The sequence below is a fragment of the Phoca vitulina genome, unplaced genomic scaffold (assembly GCF_004348235.1).
Source record: "Phoca vitulina isolate PV1807 unplaced genomic scaffold, GSC_HSeal_1.0 scaffold2, whole genome shotgun sequence".
NCBI classification, from domain to species: domain Eukaryota; kingdom Metazoa; phylum Chordata; class Mammalia; order Carnivora; family Phocidae; genus Phoca; species Phoca vitulina.
This window is the reverse complement of record NW_022589705.1, coordinates 40,735,079-40,754,186: the sequence shown is the minus strand read 5'-3', so window position 1 is coordinate 40,754,186 and position 19,108 is coordinate 40,735,079. Positions and strand designations below refer to the sequence as shown.

At 34.0% G+C, this 19,108-nt stretch overlaps 1 protein-coding gene and 1 non-coding gene across 2 annotated transcripts in view; one reads left to right on the top strand and one right to left on the bottom strand.

Annotated features, from left to right (window-relative positions):
* Positions 1–19,108, top strand: part of LOC116645655 (serine/threonine-protein kinase TNNI3K) — a 322,413-nt gene that overhangs the window by 88,751 nt on the left and 214,554 nt on the right. The window lies entirely within an intron of this gene.
* LOC116626823 lies at positions 9,230–9,335 on the bottom strand. The gene has a single exon (XR_004298348.1). It is a non-coding gene; the product is annotated as a U6 spliceosomal RNA (small nuclear RNA).

Sequence of the window (19,108 nt, the reverse complement as noted above, 5' to 3'; positions counted from 1 at the left end):
TAAATATGATAGTAATAAAATAGAAAAAATAAAAATAAAAAATAAAAGATATATGTAATATTTTGTAATATTCAGTTCAAACTATTTTCTTATTTCCACTCTGAATTCTTTTTTGACCCACAAGTTATTTAGAAGTAGGCTTCCAACTTTATAAATTTAGTATTTTTTATTTACCCTTTTCTTATTGATTTTAAAGTTAATTCACACTGTGGTCAGAGAACTTTGTGATTTTTTCCCATTATTTGAAATGTATTGAGTGTTGCTATATGGGCCAGGATATGATCAATTTTGTGAAAGTTCTGTGTGTTCTTGAAATGAATATGCATTCTGCTATTGTTTATTAATTTATGTTGTATATGCCTATTAGGTCAAATGTTTGTGTCCTTCATATCTTTTATATGCTTTTGTGGGGTTTTTTTTGGCTTATGTTATTAACTATGTGTTAAAAATCTACCATTGATTGTAGATCTGTTTCTTGTTTTAACTCTGTACATTTTTTCCTAATATAGTTTGATACTATGTTACTAAATATGCACAAATATAACATGATTATAATTTCCTGTGGGAATCAATCCTTTCATTACAACAAATTAACCTTCTTTATCTCCAGCAATGCTTTACTTTATCCATGAAGTCTAATTTTTCTCATATAAATATAGCAGTATCAACCTCTCTTGCTTAGAATTTATTGGGCATATCTTTTTCTTTCCTTTTACTATAAGCCTTTATAAATGTTTTACTTTAGAGATGTCTCTTATAAATAGCATATAATTGAATTTTATTTTATCCTACCTAGAAATTCATCATTTTAAATATTAATCCACTTGTATTGTGTATTTAGAGTTAAATCTACCAACATATTTTGAACTTCCATTTGTTCTATCTTGCTTTATGCCAAAAATTAAGTGCCTGAATATGGATGGTCTATTTTTAGACACTTTATTCTATCCTACTGTTCAGTTTGTTTGTTGTATGTGAAAAGCACTCTGCTTTCATTGCGGAAACTTTATAATGAGTTTTGATATCCAGGGGTATAAATGTGCTAATCTTTTTTTTAAATTACTATTTAAATTTTTCACAGCCTTTTTTGGCCTTTTACATCCTTTAAACATTTTTAAACCAGATTGTCCATTTCTGTGATATTACAACTATGGGTCTTTTTTTCATTTATTTACTTTAATCCCATATTCAAAATAAGCCATGTTCTATTCCCACATCATGCTCCAACTCCAGGATCTCATCAAATAAATCAGGTTCAAGTGTGGATGAGAATTCTTGAGTTTGATGCCTCTACTATGATTTATCTCAGATGGGTTCATGTGAAATAAAGAGACAAGTTGTTTGCCTCCCACACACCCAGCATGCAGTGGTGAAGTAGGCATAGAGAATCAAAATAGATGTACCTATTCAAAAAGTAAAAAATGGGCACATACAGCAGATAATCTCATATTGGTGTCACAAAGACACCACAATATGTTCAGGTAGTACAAATAGTAATGAATAATTGTAGTGAGTTGTAAAGGCTCTTGGTCATTTATACAATTTTGAAGGTAAACATTTTCAGGTAATAAATGGTCATGTGTGTATATGTTGCTTTTAAATATAAATGCACAACTGCAATTTTATTATTATAATCTTTATCATGCTATATATTCTAATTTTTTATCATTCCACTTTTTTTAAATCATCTAAATTTTTAGAGGTACTATATATCTGGAATAGATCAGGTCCTAGGTATTTGGATAAAGCATCCTCTACTGTAGCTTTCTCTCCTTTTAAGTTCTCAAATGACATTATAGTTTTATACTTATCAAGTTTGGGCCATGAAAACTGAGGCTCTTCTCCCTTATACTGTACAGAACATGCTTCCCTATACCTTATATGGGGGACACATGAAAGAATAATACTAAGATCAGCAAAATAGTAGACATCTCATGGCCAATAAAATTCTATAAAATATTTTAGATGTTTTAATTTTAATTCTGAAGGTATCAGAAAGTGTCCATCTTGGCTTATAAAAGAACATCAGTATCTCTTCTAAAAGTGCCATAAATAAGACAGCAAGTGGCAGATTTATTGTTGATCTATGTTTAATTTAAACTTGTTTTTGGAATATAGGAAAAGTGGTGAAAGGAAACTGACAGCTTTGAAGAGATATATGGTCTAAAACTCTGTACTACATCACTCATTTTAAATTAAGACTCAGTTTTATTCCTTCTGAAAGATATCAGATGTGGAAAGAGACAGAGTGTGGTCCTGTTCTTTAGAGAGGCAAAACACAGAAATAAAGAACCTCTTAAATTATTGATTTTGTGAAATATGTCAAGTTATTTGTCAGCATAAATGCAGCAGCCTCTAACCTGAGGTGTGCTGACTAGTGATGACCTTATGTGTTTGGATGCTTACTGGCTTTTGCACCTTTATGCCAGGACATTGAGGTTTGTTTTATGTTTAGATAATTTATCAGTGTATATGTGTGTAATCCTGTTTATCTTGTTATTTTATCAGGTTGCTAGTGTGAGCCCAATATTTTACAGTTGTATATCAAATAAGTAGACTTTAGCAATTTCAAAAGTCATTTTTTGATACAGCAGATTTCTGTACCAACAGCATGTCATTGGCTAAACTATTGGGAAGTAAAATATAACACAGACTAAGCTCCTTATTTGTGAAAACAATTTTTATTGAGTGTTTTCAATGTGCCATTTTCTAAACACTTTACATTGATTATCTCTTTATATTCTCATAATAACCCCACAAGATAGGTGATATTTTTATCCTCATTTAATAGGTGAGGAAACTAAGTCACTCTATTGGATATGGGAACATTCAGGGTGGGAGAAATAGTATAAGAAACATCATGGTATATGTGGGAAAATACAAATTCTTTCTAAACTTTCAAGTTTAAAATAAGGGGATTTGGAAAGATGCTGGAGAGGGAAGCTGTGGCTCTTTTATGGTGAAACTTGTATGTCATCTATGGAGTGGAAAGCCAATATTCTTTATATTGTATTAAATTGAATTATTTGCTGATATTGACATATAAATATATTAAGTTAAAGATGTACCAAATGACATATAAAGAAAAATCTAGGGTGCCTGGGTGGCTCAGTCAGTTAAGCGTCTGCCTTCGGCTCAGGTCATGATCTCAGGGTCCTGGGATAGAGCCAGCATTGGACTTTGTGCTCAATGGGGAGTCTGTTTCTCTCTCTTCCTCTACCCCTCTCCCTGGCTCATGTGCAAACGTGCGCTTTCTCTCAAATAAATAAACTCTTTTAAAAAATCTAATTTTCTTCACATTCAGAAAGTTTTCCAAACTTTCTAACTAATTTTATAACTTGCAATTCTATATGTTTCCATTTTGAATTCACTCTTTGGCTATAGAACTATCTTCTTTGCCTTATCAATTCTGTGGACAGGATTAAATGAAATCTGTCATAATGTACAAGAAACAAAAACCTAAGTAACCCATTGGACATCTATGGACATGGTAAGAAAGAGAAACATTTCTGAAAAGACTTACTTGGCTAGAGATGCATTAAATCTAGACTGTGGACCAAAAGATTTGTTTTCCTGTGTGAAAAATTGACTTTAAAAGACCTAACACATTCACAAAGTCATATATTTCACAGTGTATCTAAATATCTATATCACATCTCAGCTTTATAGGGGTTTTCTTTAAACATAATTCATACTGATCTTCAGCCAGTGTTTGTTACTATTCCTGATAGAAACTCCTTGAGTGGGATTACAGAATTATCATTTCAGTATTAGACATGAAGATTGAAGCACATAAATGATTTGCCAGAGGGCAAAGTGAAAGTTGGGAGAGTGCCTAGGGACGAACATAGAGCACTAAAATCTTAAACCCAAAGCTTTTGTGTTATAGGTTTAGCAAAGACCCTACTTCTACTAAGATGCTGGGGTAGAATTGAGCATGATTATTCATAATTTCTATTCCAATTTCTAGCAGACACCAGTCATGAGGCAGTATACCTATTGATTAAAAGTATAAGTATGCTCTGGATGCAAGAAAATTTAGGTTTGAATCTCAATTTTGCTGTTTACTACTTAGTTGGCCTTGTGTGGGGGTGGGGTGATTATCTCTAACCCTAAATTTCTTTCTAACATAATCATAATAACAGGATTTACTTTTTATGTTGTTGTGAGGAATAAATGTAGCTGAAGATCCTGGTACCATGACTGGCATTGATATATGCAGGTTCTATGTCCTTTTTTCATCATAAATGTGCTAATAATGTGTGATTGTACATTTCTTTGGAAATGTATACAGGACTTCTGTTAAAGATATGACTATCTATAAAATCCATACACATTCCCTTTGTTTTGTCTTGTGTTTGGTAAGAATATTTAACAATGAGATCTATTCTCTTAAAAAATTTTGAAGTGTACAATACTGTATTGTTAACTATAGGCAGTATGTTGTACAGCAGGTTTCTAGAATTTATTCAACTAGCATAACTGAAACTTTATACTCATTGAACAACTCCCTACTTTCCCCACCCAACAGCCCCCAGCAACCACTATTGTATTCTCTGCTTATAAAAGTTTGACTATTTTAGATACTCACATAAAAGGAATCATGGAGTTACTTGTCCTGTGATGCTTATTTCACTTAGCATGATGTCCTCCATGTTCATGAATGTTGTTGCAAATGGCAGAATTTTTTTGAGGCTAAATAATATTCTACTATATTCATTACCACATTTTCTTTATCTATTCATTTCTCAATGGACTCAGGTTGTTCCTATATATTGGCTATTGTAAATAATGCTGCAATAAACATGGGAGTGCTGATATCTGTTTGAGATCCTGATTTCAATTGTTTTTAAACAATCAGAAGTGGTATTGCTGGATCATTTTGTATTTCCATTTTTAATGTTTTGAGGAATGTCCGTAGTGTTTTACATAACTGCTGTACCATTTTATATTTCTGCCAACAGTGTATAGGGGTTGTAATTTTTTCACAACCTCACCAACACTTTTTTTAATAATAACTATCCTAGCAGGTGTGAGGTGACATCTCATTGTGATTTTAATTTGCATTTCCCTAATAATTAATGATATTGTGCATGCTTTGGCTATATGTATGTGTTCTTTGGAGAAATGTCTGTTCAAGTCCTTTGCCGAGTTTTTAATGGATTACTAGTTTTCCTTGCTATTAAGATATAGGAATTCCTTACATATTTTTGGAAATTATGGGGTGCCTGGGTGGCTCAGTCCTTAAGCTTCTGCCTTCAGCTCAGGTCCTGATCCCAGGGTCAGGGGCTCCCTGCTCAGTGGGGAGCCTGCTTCTCTCTCCCTCTCCCACTCCCCCTGCTGTGTTCCCTCTCTAGCTGTCTCTCTCTCTGTCAAATAAATAAATAAAACTTTTTAAAAAAGGAAATTAGTCTCTTATCAGTTATATGAGATATATGGTTTGCAAATATTTTCTCCCATTCTGTAGGTTGCTTTTCATTCTGTTGATTGTTTCCTTTGCCATGAAAAAACTTTTTAGTTTGATGTAGTCCCACTTGTCTCTTTTTGCTTTTGTTGCCTTGCTTTTGGTGTCATATTTAGGGAATTCTGAGAAGTGTTGGATAAGTCTATTACCTTGATTGTGGTGATGATACCATGTTGTATTTACATATGCCCAAATCCATCAAGTTGTGAACATTAAGTATATGTTGTTCTTTGTATATAAATTGTAAGAACATAAAAATCAATAGCATCAGTCACATTAAATGCTCATATACAGAAAGGGTCTAACAGAAGGAGAGTTCAAATTCATAGATCAGTTACAAGTCTCAGAAAAAGACTTGTATGCAGAAAATTTACCCATTGTGTCCTAGGAGATGAAACTTTTGGATGACCCTAGTGTGGCAGAGCTGCTCACCAAAATCTATATTCTTTTGTCCTTCCTGGATGTTCAGGAAGACTGCATTTCCCAGTCTTGCTTGTAGTTTGGTTTGGCTTCACAACTGAACATTCAATGGAAGTGAGGCACACTATTTTCAAGTGTGGCCTCCAAAAACCTCCATAGCTCTTCCTCCATACACTTTTCTTCTGTCCTGTTGAATGGAATAAAGCCAGCTCTTTGAGAAAACATTTGGTGAAAATAGCAGAAACTTCTAAACAACTGTGTGGAAGAAGGCTCCATGTCATCTTGTTTACCTGGTGATTATTGATAAATGAGCAAGAAATGAACTTCTACTGGGTTGGAAACATAAATTTTGGGTCCATTTATTGCAGCAGCGACTATTATCATATTATAGCTATTAATTATAATGATATGGTATATTTTATGAGATATAATGAAAATTATACTGAAATAGGATATCAGATATCCATTTTTGTAGGCTTTCACAGGAGAAGGAGACATGGAAAAAGGATTGGGAAGTGGAAAAGAGAAAGAGGGGACTGTATCTCTGCATTGTTTTTAAGTCAGATCTTCAACTTTGACATTGATATTCGGGCTGATTGCTAGTGGTTAGATGCTCTTTGAAAGCCAGATTAAAGTGAAAGCACTGTAGAACCCTATTGCAGGACTCACGGAAAGTCTACTCACATTGACCTTAGGCATCAGGATGTTTATTGGAGCATGCCCTCAGAATCAACACCAATAGGGAAGGGGAGGAAGCAGGACTGAGTGGGGGAGAAATTGGACTGTAATGCAGTCTCAATAAAAGCTCAGTCAGCCCCATAGAGAGCTCTGAAACTGGAATGACCTTCGAGAGTTTTCCAAATTGGAATGAGGAGGTTGGGCTTTTATACTGGCAAAATAACCAGCCATTAGATTCTAGTGGCAGGGCAGCTCTCATTAGCCAAGGGAAATCTCCAGAGAGGTAGATAGCTGAGGGTTATGCTGTTAGCCCAGCAGTATTCCTGGCAGCTTAGGTAATGCATTGTACAGACATTGGAAAGCCCTCTTATCTTAAGTGATCAGGACCCAAATTTAATTGGTTAATTGAAAAAACAATGGTAAAAGAAAGAACTCATGTTAAAAATACATACCATAGTTGAATACTTTGTTTAATTAATATAAATACACATTTATTCATCACATTTTAAATATGAGGCCAAAGCTTTTCTTTAAATGCAAGTCACCAGGTTGGTCTTCAGAAACCTCCTTCTTGCTTGTAATGGGTCAGATACAATTTATTGCTTTAGTTTCTTTTGAATAAAGTAAGAATTTACAGATACATGCAAAGTATTCTAAATATAGAATATTGATAAATTGTTTACTACTTTTTTCTACTTATATATCATTAATTTTTATTGATATATAAATTATATACATAAAATAACAAGACAACTAACATTATCAGTTTGGGATGAAATATGATTGATATTTGGAAAGCATGCTTTTAAATCAGAAGTGAAGTTCTGAAAAGGTACCTACCAGCTACAGATGTTTGAGCAATATGTCACCAAGTCTCTGTTTTGCTACATTAGAAGCAGTCAATTTGGGACAGGCTAAGTGAGCTCCCACTGCAGGTCCTGCTATGCAGAGTTTTTTTTCCAGCTTTATTAAGGTATTATTGACAAATAAAAATTGTATGTATTTAAGTAGCACAACATGATGTTTTGAATATACATATGCATTGTTTAATGATTACCATAGTCAAGCTAATTAACATATTCATCACCTCACATAGTTAACAATTTTTTTGTGGGGAAAACACTTGAGATCTCTTTTAGCAAATTTGAAGTGTATAATACATTATTATTAACTATAGTCATCATGTTATAACATTAGGTCTCCAGAACTTATTCATCCTCTAGCCAAGAGTTTTTATCCTCTGAATGACATCTTCCTATTTCTTCCAACCCCTCAGCCCCTGTAACCACCACTCCACTCTCTGTTACTGTGAGTTTGGTGTTTTTTTTTTTGAAGTCCATGTAAAAGTGAGATCATGCAGTATTTGTCTTTCTGTGCCTGACTTAATTCACTTAGCATAGCGTCTTCTAGGTACATCCATGTTGTCACAAACAGCAGGACTTCCTTTTTTTTTAAAGGCTGAATACTGTTTCATTACATATGTGTATCATATTTCATATATCTGTCGATGAGCACTTAAGTTGCTTCTGTATCTTGGCTAATGTGAATAATGCTGCAGTGAACTGGGAGTGCGGATACCAGTTTGAGAGCAACTCTATTTCCTTTGGCTGTATACCCATCTGTGAGATCGCTGGATCATAGGATAGTTAAAATTTTTAATCTTGTGAGGAAACTCCATACTGTTTTCTATAATTGCTGTTCCAGTTTACATTCCCACCAACAGCATACAAGGGTTCCCTTTTCTCTATATCCTTGCCAACACTTACTTTTTTGATTTTTGGTAATAGCCATACCAACAGGCATGAAATAACATCTCACTGTAATTTTGATTTGAGTTTTTCTTATTATTAGTGATGTTGAGCATCTTTTATGCACATGTTGGCTATTTGTGTGTCTTCTTTATAAAAATGTCTCTTCAGGTCTTTTGCCTATTTTTGTATTGACATATTTGGATATTTTGCTATTTAGTTGTACAAGTTTTTTATGTATTTTAGATATTAATCCCTTATGAGATATATGTTTTGAAGATATTATCTCCCATTCCATAGTTGCCTTTTCATTTTGTTACTTGTTTCTTTTGTTACACAAAAACTTTTAAGTTTCATACAGTCCCCCTCATTTATTTTTGTTTTTGTTTTCTGTGCTTTTGATGTCACATCCAAAAAGGGGAAAAAAAAGCAAGAGCATTGTCAAGGTGGTTTTCCCCTATGTTTTCATCTAGGAATTTTATGGTTTTCAGGTCTTACATTTAAGTCTTTAATCCATTTTCAGTTGATTTTTGTGTGTAGTATAAAATAAGCATCCTTTTTTTTTTTCACGTGGATATCTAGTTTTCCCAACATCATTTATTGAAGAGGCTATCCTTTCCACATCGTATATTCTTGGCAACGTTGTCAAAGATTAGTTGAATACATATGAATGGGTTTATTTCTGGGCTCTTTATTCTGTCCCAATGGTCTAAATATCTGTTTTTAAACTAGTACCATATGTTTTGATTTTTATCACTTTGTAATATAATTTGAAATCAGTAAGTGTGATGCCTCCAACTTTGTTCTTCTTGCTGAAGATTGCTTTAGCTTCTGGGCTCTTTTTTTTTTTTTAATTCCAGTATAGTTAACATATAGTGTTATATTAGTTTCAGGTGTACAATATAGTGATTCAATAATTAAAAATCTGAATGGCTTCACAAATTTGTATGTCATTCTTGCACAGGGGAATGCTAATCTTCTCTGTACCGTTCTAATTTTAGTTTATGTGCTGCTAAAGTGTGTACTATCTGGGCTCTTTTGTGGTTTCCATATAAGTTGGTTTTTTTTTCTTTTCTATTTCTGTTGCTATTGGAATTTTGATAGGGATTACACTGAATTTGTATACTTATTTGGGTAGTATGGACATTTTAAGAACTTTAATTCTTCCAATCCATGAACAGGGGATATCTTTGCATTTATTTGTATCTTCAGATTTTTATACAACTGGCTTTTGTATGTTCATTTTGTATGGAGCATCTCTATTGAATTATTTATTTTTTCTAACAGATTTTGGTAGAGTTTTAGGGTTTTCTAGAGAGACAAATTTTACTTCTTTCTCTCTGATTTGGATGCTATTTATTTATTTATTTATTTATTTATTTATTTATTTATTTTTCTTGCTGAATTTCTCTGGTGGGACTTCCACTATTATATTGAATAGAAGTGACCATAGTAGGCATCCTTGTCTTGTTCCTGATCATACAGGAAAAGCTTTTAGCCCTTCACCATTGAGTATGATGTTAGGTGTAAACTTGTCATATATAGCCTTTATTATGTTGAGGTACATTCCCTCCCTACCTAAGTATTGAGAGCTTTTATAAGGAAGGGACACTAATTTTGTCAAATGCTTTTTCTACATATACTGATATGATCATATGATTTTTGTCCTTTATTTTGTTAATGTGGTGTATCACATTCATGGATTTGTATATGTTGAACATTCTTGCATCTAAGTCATAAATCCCACTTGATCATAATGTATGATTATTTTAACATGCTATTGAATTAGGTTTGCTAGTGTTTTGCTGAGGACATTTGCATGTATATACATCTGGGATATTGGACTGTAATTTTCTTTTCTTTTAATGTCCTTATCTTGTTTTGGTATCAGGGTAGTGCTGGCCTCATAAAATTAGTTTGGAAGTCTTCCCTCTTTTGTTTTTTGGAAGAGTTTGGGAAGGATTGGTATTAATTCTTTGAATGTTCAGTAGAGTTCACTAGTGAAGCTATCTGATCCTGGACTTTTGTTTATTGGGAGGCTTTAATTACTGAATCCATTTCCTTTCTCATTATTGGCCTGTTCTGATTTTCTATTTCATCAATATTCAGTATTAGTAGGTTGCATATTCTTAGGAATTTATCTATTTATATAATTTGTTGGTATATAATTGTTCAAAATAGTGTCTCATGATGTTTTATATTTCTAAGGTATCAGTTTTAATGTTTCTTCTTTCATTGCTGACTTATTTATTTGGATCTTCAACCTTTTTTTTCATAATTAACCCAGCTAAAGATTTCCCAGTTTTGTTTATCTTTTTAAGAAGCCACCTTAGTCTCATTAATGTTTTCTATTGTTTTTCTAGTCTCTATTTCCTTTCTTTCTGCTCTGACCTGTCTTATTGTCTTCCTTTTGCCAACTGTGGGCTTTGTTTATTGTTCTTTTTCTAGTTTCTTGAGGTATAAACTTAGGATTTTACTTGAGATCTTTCTTTTTTGTTAATGTAGACATTTTTGTATTAACTGTCCACTTAGAACTGCTTTTGCTGCATCCCATAAGTTTTGGTATGATGTAATTCCATTTTCATTGCTTTCAAGATATTTCCCTTTTGATTTCTTTGACTCTGGCTGTTCAGGAATATGTCATTTTATTTCCATATGTTTTTAGTTTCATGAATTTTTTTTAGTCTTACTTCTGTTATTACTTTCTATTTTCAGACCATTGTGGTCAGAACAGATACATGGTATGATTTCAGTCTTCTTAAAATTGTTAAGATTTATATTGTGACTTTATGAATTTTTTTGGAGAATGTTCCATGTGTGCTTGAGAAGAATGTGTTGTGCTGCTATTGGATGGAATATTTTGTGCATTTCAGTTAGGTCCATTTGGTCTAAAATGTATTTCAAGTACAGTATTTCCTTATCAATTTTTGGTCTGGATGTTCCACTCATTGTTAAAAGTGGAGTATTAAAGTCCTTTATTATTATTGAATATCTGTCTATTTCTCCCTTAAGAGCTGTTAACATTTGCTTTATATATTTAGATGCTCCAATATTGGGTGCATATATATTTATAATTATTTTATCCTCTCAATGAATTAATACCTTTATCATTATATAATGATCTCCTTTTTTTCTTGTTACAGGTTTGACATGAAGTCTATTTTGTCTGATATAAGTATAGCTACCCTTCTTGTCTTTGCTGTCTATTTGCATGGAATACTTTTTCCCATCTCTTCACTTTCAGCCTATGTGTAAGTCTATTGTAGGCAGCATATACTTGGGTCTTGCTCATAATTTTAATTAAGACTTAATTTTTTTGGAGCACTTTTGGGTTTACAACAAAGTTGAGAGAAAGGTACAGGGATTTCCTGTATACCCTCTGCCCCTATAGATGCATATCCTCCCACATTATCAACATAGCTCATCAGACTGGTACACTTTTTACAAAGGATGAACCTACATTGACACATCTTAATCACCCAAAGTCTGTAGTTTACCGTAGGAGTAACTTGTGATATCGTACATTCTATGAGTTTGGACAAATGTTTAATGATATAGATCCATCTTTATATCATATAGAGTGTCTTCACTGACCTAAAAATCCTCTGTGTTCTGCCTTTTTATTTCCTTCCCACTTCCCACCCCTGACAATCATCAATCCTTTTATTTTCTGTATAGCTTTGCCTTTTCCAGAATGTCATATATTTGGAATTATACAGTATGTATTTTTTAGGATGGCTTCTTTCACTTAGTAATATGAATTTAAGGTTCCTCCTTGTCTTTTCAGAGCTTGATAAATCATTTTTATAGCAGTGAATGATATGCCATTGTTGAAAAGACATTTTTGCTCCATGCTATTGCCTTTGCTCCTTTGTCAAATATCAGTTGACTTTATTTATGTCTGTCTGTTTCTGGTCTCCCTTTTATGTTCTGTTGATCTGTCTATTCTTTTGTTATTACCATACTATCTTGATTACTGTAGCTTTATAGAAAGGCGTGAAGTTTAGTAGCATTAGCATTACAACTTTGTTTTTCTTCAATATTGTGTTGGCTCTTCTGGATCTTTTGCCTCTCTATATAAACTTTAAAATCAGTCTGTCGATATCCAAAAAAAAAATTTGTTGGGATTTTGATGGGGACTGCATTATATCTTCAGAAAAAGTAAGGAAGAAATGTATCTTGATCATTGAAATGGTATCTTCTTACATAAACATGAACTATTTCTCCACTTACTTAGTTCTTTGACTTTGTCTGTCAGCATTTTGTAGTTTTCCTCATATAGATCTTGTATATATTTTGTTAGATTTATACTTAAGTATTTTTTATCCTAATGTAAATGATACTGTTTTATTAATTTCAAATTTTACTTGTTCATTGTTGGTATATAGGAAAGCAACTGACTTTTGTGTACCCTGTACCTTGCAATCTTGAATAATTGCTTAATAATTCTAGGAAATTTTTGTGGATCCTTTCAGAATTTCAACTTGGATGATTATGTTATCTGTGAACATAGCTTTACAGCTTTATAGCTTCCTTCTCTATCTGTACACTTTTATTCCTTTTCTTGCCTTATTACATTAGCAAGGAGTTCTAGTAATGTGTTGAAAAGAATGGTGAGAGGGGATATTGTTACCTTGTAATTAATCTTAGAGGGAATGCTTTGATTTTCTCATCATTCATATGATGTTAGCTGTAGGTTTTTTGTGGATAGTCTTTATCAAGTTGAGAAAGTTTCCCTCTGTTCCTAGTTTTCTAAGAGTTTTTGTCATGAATGAGTGTTGGATTTTATCAAATGCTTTTTCTACATCTGTTGATATGATCAAGTGGTTTTTCTTTTTTATTCTGTTGATGGGATGGATTACAGTAATTGGTTTTCAAATTTTGAGCCAGTCTTACATATCTAGAATAAATCCTACTTGGTAGTGGTTATAATCCTTTTTATGTTTTTTTAATTCATTTTGCTATATTTTATTGAGGATTTTCATATCTATCAGAGATATTGGTTTGTAGTTTTCTTTTTTTGTAATGTGCTTGGTTTTAGTAGTAGGGTAACACTGGCCTCATAGAATAAGCTAGGATCTATTCCCTTTCCCTCTATTGTTTGAAAGAAATTGTAGAGAATTGATATAATTTCTTCCTCAAATTTTGATAGAATTCAGCAGTGAACCCATCTGGCTCTGATACTTTCTGTTTGGGAAGGTTACTAATTTTTGACTCAATTTCTTTAATAGATATAGGTCTATTCAGATCATCTATTTCTTCTTGTTTGTGTTTTGGCAGATTGTGTCTTTTGAGCAATCAGTCTATTTCATCTTGATTATCAAATTTATGGGCATAGAACTGGTCATAGTATTCCCTTACTATTTTTAAATGTCCATGGGATCCATAGTGATATCCCCTGTTTCATTTCTGATACTAGTAATTTGTGTCCTCTCTCTTTTTTTGTTAGTTAGCCTAGCTAAAGGTTTATGAAAATGATTGGTCTTTTCAAAGACCCAGCTTTTGTTTTCATTGACTTTCTCTATTGGTTTCCTGTTTTCAATTTTATTGATTTCTGCTCTTATTCTTACTATTTAATTTCTCCTGACTGCTTTGGATTTAATTTGCTCTTTTTCTAGTTTCCTGACATAGAGTCTTGTTTCTTTTAATCCATTCAGCCACTCGATGTTTTTTGATTGTAGAATTTAATCCATTTACATTAAACATAATTATTGATACATAGGGACTTACTATTGCCATTTTATTCATTGTTTTCTGACTACTTTATAGTTCCTTGTCTTTTTCTTCCTCTCTTGTTATCTTCCTTTGTTATTTAATTATTTTCTGTAGTGGTATGCTTTAATTCCTTTATCTTATGTGTATCCACTATAGATTTTTACTTCATGGTTACCATGGGGCTTACATAAAACATCTTACAGTTTCAACTGTCTATTTAAGGTAATAACAACCCTGGTTGCACACAAAAACTACTGTTTTACTCCCCTCTGCCTCACATTTTGTTTCTGGGATGGCACAATTTACTTTTTTTATATTGTGTATCCATTAACAAATATTTGTAGGTGTAGTTATTTTTATTATTTTATTTTTATCTTTTGATCTTTATACTAAAGTTAAAATTGAATAACATACCACCATTACAGTAATAGAGTATTCTGAATTTGTCTATATACTTACTGTTACTATTGAGGTTCTTTTCTTTCATATGTTTTCATATTGCTAGTTATTGTCCTTCCATTTCCTCTTGAAGAACTCCTTTTAGCAATTATTTTCAGGTAAGTCTTGGTGATGAATTTCCTCAGCTTTTGTTTGTCTGGAAAAATATCTCTCTTTCATTTCTGAAGGACAGGCATGCTAGGTAAAGTATTCTTGGCTGACAGTTGTTGTTTTGTTTTGTTTTGTTTTGTTTTGTTTTCAGCACTTTGAATATATCCTCCCACTCTCTCCTAGTCTGCAAGGTTTCTGCTGAAAAAAAAAAAACACTGATAGTCTGATGGGGGTTCTCTTGTATGAGATGAGATGAGTTTTTTTTCTCTTGCTGCTTTCAGAATTCTCTCTTTGTGTTTGAGTTTTGACAGTTTTATTGTAATGTGTTTTTGTAAAGTCCTCTTTCTGTTGCATCTGTTTGAGGGCCACTGAGCTTCCTATACCTAGATATCAATATCTCTCCCCAGATTTGGGAAGTTTTCAGCCATTATTTCCTTTAAATAACCTTTCTCCCTTTTCTCTCACTCTCTCTCTCTCTTTTCCTTCTGGGACTCCCATAATGTGTGCATTTTTCTCTGATGATGTTCCATAAATCCCGTAGACTTTCTTAACTCTGTTTCATTCATTTATCTTTTTGTTTCTCTAATTTGGTAATTTTAAATAATTCTTTTTCATATTACAGATTCTTCTACTTGATTAAATCTGCTGTGGATGCTATGTATTGCATTTTTCATTTCATTCATTGTGTTCTCCAGCTCCAGAATGTCTGTTTGGCTCTTCTTTATAAATTCCATCTTTTCTTGGAACTTCTCCTTTTGTTCATGTATTGTTTTCCTGATATTGTTGAATTGTCTATCTATGTTCTCTTGTAGCTTGCTGAGGTCCTTAAAACAATTCTTTTTAATTCTTTGACAATTCATAGATCTCTATATCTTTGTAGTCAGTTACTGGAAACTCACTGTATTCCTTTGATAGTGTCAAGTTTCCTTGATTTTTTTGTGTTTCTTATAGCCTTGCATTGATGTGTGCACACTTAATGGAGCAGTCACTTCTAGAATTTATTAACTGCTTTAGGTGGAGAAAGACCTTCATCCACAGGTGAGCATGAGGGTGCTAGCTGGGTGTAGTGTAGCAGTTCCAGCTCTAAGGAGGGCTTAGCTGGATATTCTCCTTGTAGCTTTGTCAACTGAGGTCAGCATTGATGAAGATTGTAGGAGTTCTTAGCAGCCAAGTTGGCCAAGATGGCTCTGCCATCCTAGGTAAGGGTGCTTGCTGAGTGCCTATGGAGCTTGAGCCTAGAGAATGGACATATGCCAAGCAACCATGGCTCTGAGGTTTGAGGTGCAGACTGCTCACTGTGGCTGTGGCTCTGGAGTCTGAGGTACAGAGGCTTATGGTGCTGCAGCAGTCTGGAGAGCAGGCATGTGTAGAGCAGCTGGTGCTTTGGAGTTCCGGACATGTCCAGGGTTGATGGAAGGGGCAGCTTCTGTGCCAGGGTGGTGCAACAGCAGTTCCTTCTGGGGTGGGGGTTGTGCATAGCAACATCTCCTTCTCCAGGTGTCTTCAGTGACAGTGGCTGTTGGTTACCTTGGTGGCCAAAGCTGCTAGTGTCCTTTGTGGAGCCGGCCACTGAAGTGGCCACACCAGCAAACATTATGGGTTCTCCACTGTGAAAGCCGTGGGAGTCTGTGGCTGCCCTCAGCTTCAGTGACTGTTGAGATACTCAGAGCAAAGGCTACTGGGGTCCTCCGCAGTGCAGAACACTGGAGACCATGGTGGCATTCTCTGTATGGCTGATACTGATAGCCTTTGACCTTCTTTGCTCCTAGCCATCTCTAGACATCTCAGCTATGCCAGTGTTGTTAATCTCCACTTTTCATCCCATTGTGTTGCTACAGGTTCTTAATTGAACTCTTGGGCCCTCCCAGGGCTATTTTCCTTCATAGATAACTCATTGGGTTTTGTGGGTTTTTTGTTTGTTTGTTTGTTTTTTTTGTTTTTTGGAGAGTGGGGAGGCAGGAGGAGGAAGCCTGGTATCTCCTACTCTATCATCTTGACGATATCATTCCCAGATGCTCCTTCACTAAACAATTCTGAGTAGCTTCTAAGGAGATAGCTGACTATATGTAGCATCGTGAAAAATCAACTCTCCTTTCTAGCCCACACATATCTGCCATGCCTCCTATTTGAATTTTGTGACATGATCCCTCTTATTCACTTAGCTTCAATGATGGAGCACCTTCTTCTGGCTGAGAGGATAAAAGGTAGCCAAGTGTAGAGTCTCTACCATCTTACTGTACTTTCTATTGTTACTTACAAACGAAGTAGGGCTAACCTTTAGACAACTGTAAATCACTTGGTCCCCTGTTAAACATTGTATCTTTTCAGGATAGAAATTTCAAATTATAGATTAGCTTGTTACTGGATAAATTCTTTTTTTTAATCTCAAGATGCAAGATTCATTGTCTTTGAACTATGTTATACAGTAAATTTAGAGCTGTTTGATACTTGAAAACATAACTTTTAATCATTGTTCTTCTTTCACAAATGTGGAGCAATTTAGGAGTTAAACTGAATTATTCTAATAAGTTTTCAGTTCTCATAACCAGATAAATTAATTCAGAAGTTGTAGGCTTCTAGCTGTCAGTGAAAAAAATCTATCACACACGGTGAAGATTTCTTTTTTCTTTTCTTTTTTTAAAATTATTAATTAGTTTCCCTCGTAGTAAAAAAAAAAAAGTCATTAGTCCAATTATAAGTCCCCTTGGTTCCAGTGACCTAGGATTAGATATGTTACACCCCCTAGTTTTTCTATGAAAAATAGCTAAAAATATATTAACACAGAAGAATATAATACCTAACACATGACAAAAGTAGATGCAAGCCCTTCTTTCCATAATAAACTCCCAGAGCACATTTTATGAAGGTATCAAGGGCAATAAATTGTTTTTAATATAATTAGGAAATTTCTGTTATCTGGACCAAATTTGAGGTTTCTTTGTTCTTAGGATATTTCATCATGTAAATGGGAGTGAGTCTTGCCATGGATCTGAAAATGAAATTTTTGTCTCTTTGTTCAAGTGTCTCCTCTGAATACTGAAATTTTGTGCACAGGAAATTCTCTGCTTTTTACATAAAGGTCTTTGCTAAACAACAAATACAAAATATTTTGTGTAGGTGTGTGTTGTGAAGGAATTTACAAACTTCACAGCATTCTGGCCCACTCATGAGTAACTGAAAGATAAACTATGAATCTTTGCCTCTCTAACTTTATGAAATTAACAGCCTTTGATAACCTCTGTGATTTCCATTTCATATTGTATGTATTAAGATTGTATGAGTTTTCTGTTCCCTAGCTCTTTTAAAAGATGAACAGCTTTTCTGGGGATATATTATTATTATACTTCTTGTGTTTGAAATTTACATATGTTTATTCATTCATTTATCTTTTTTTAATTTATGAAGCATATGGCCATAAAAAGAAAGTCAGGAGGGAGATGTAAATACAGAGAACTTGTGGAACCTCTCTTTTATAGATTATTAAAAATAGGATAAATCACCATCAATCTCACTTGTTGTAAGTAGTCACCTGCCTAAGAGACCAGAAGTTGGAGGTCCTTCTAGCTTCTCAGTGATCCTCTATCCTAAGGTATACATGTCCTACAGTGTATGGCATTGTCTGGTTTGGGTCCAGGGAGACACATTTATGTAAGATACAAGGCTATCACAGAATTTTTTCACAGACTTGTAGTAGAGATTAGTTAAGGACAAATAAAACATAAGGAAAAAAGACACAAGGTGCCTCCTACTGAGGTTATTTATGACTGGTCTTCCTGCCATTGCAGGTTTACTGAAAGATGGTGATGAGGTCTTATACATTTTCAATCCAAATAAACATAAGGAATTTAAATTATGTAATGAGGACAAATTAGAATAAGAGATCGATTTCTGATTATTCCAGACTGTTTTCTAATTGGCAAAGTGTCTAAGCTAACCCTTATCAAATGATATTTTTCGGCCATTTCTGTCTTCATCATCACCTTGATGGGAGGATTAGAAAAAAAAAGGGGCACCCGGGTGGCTCAGTCAGTTAAGTGTCTGCCTTCAGGTCAGGTCATGATCCTGGGGTCCTGGGATGGAGCCCTGCATTGGGCTCCCTGCTCAGTGGGGAGCCTGCTTCTCCCTCTCCCTGCCCCTGGCTCATGCTGTCTCTTGCTCTCACTCTCTCCCTCTCAAATAAATAAATAAAATCTTAAAAAAAAAAAAGAAAAGAAAAAGAAGATACCATGATATTTAGCCATTTCACTAGTCACTGATTAGAAGTTTCAAATAGGAGAAATGGGGAATCTTAATGAAAATGAGAGTCAGGGATTATTTGTTTATTTCCCAGCTTTGCTACTGTCTCCTCTATTATTGTTCCTATTCTCCTTGCCTCAGTTTCTTAGCCTCTGCCTTCCTAGCTCATCCCATTGGACCACCTGAGCTCTCCAGAGAAGACTCAATTCTGCTTTAGGACTAATTAATCTGGACCTAAGCAGATAGTATTCAAACAGCCTCAGACACATTTTACCTGGTCTCTTCCTATGAAATTGAG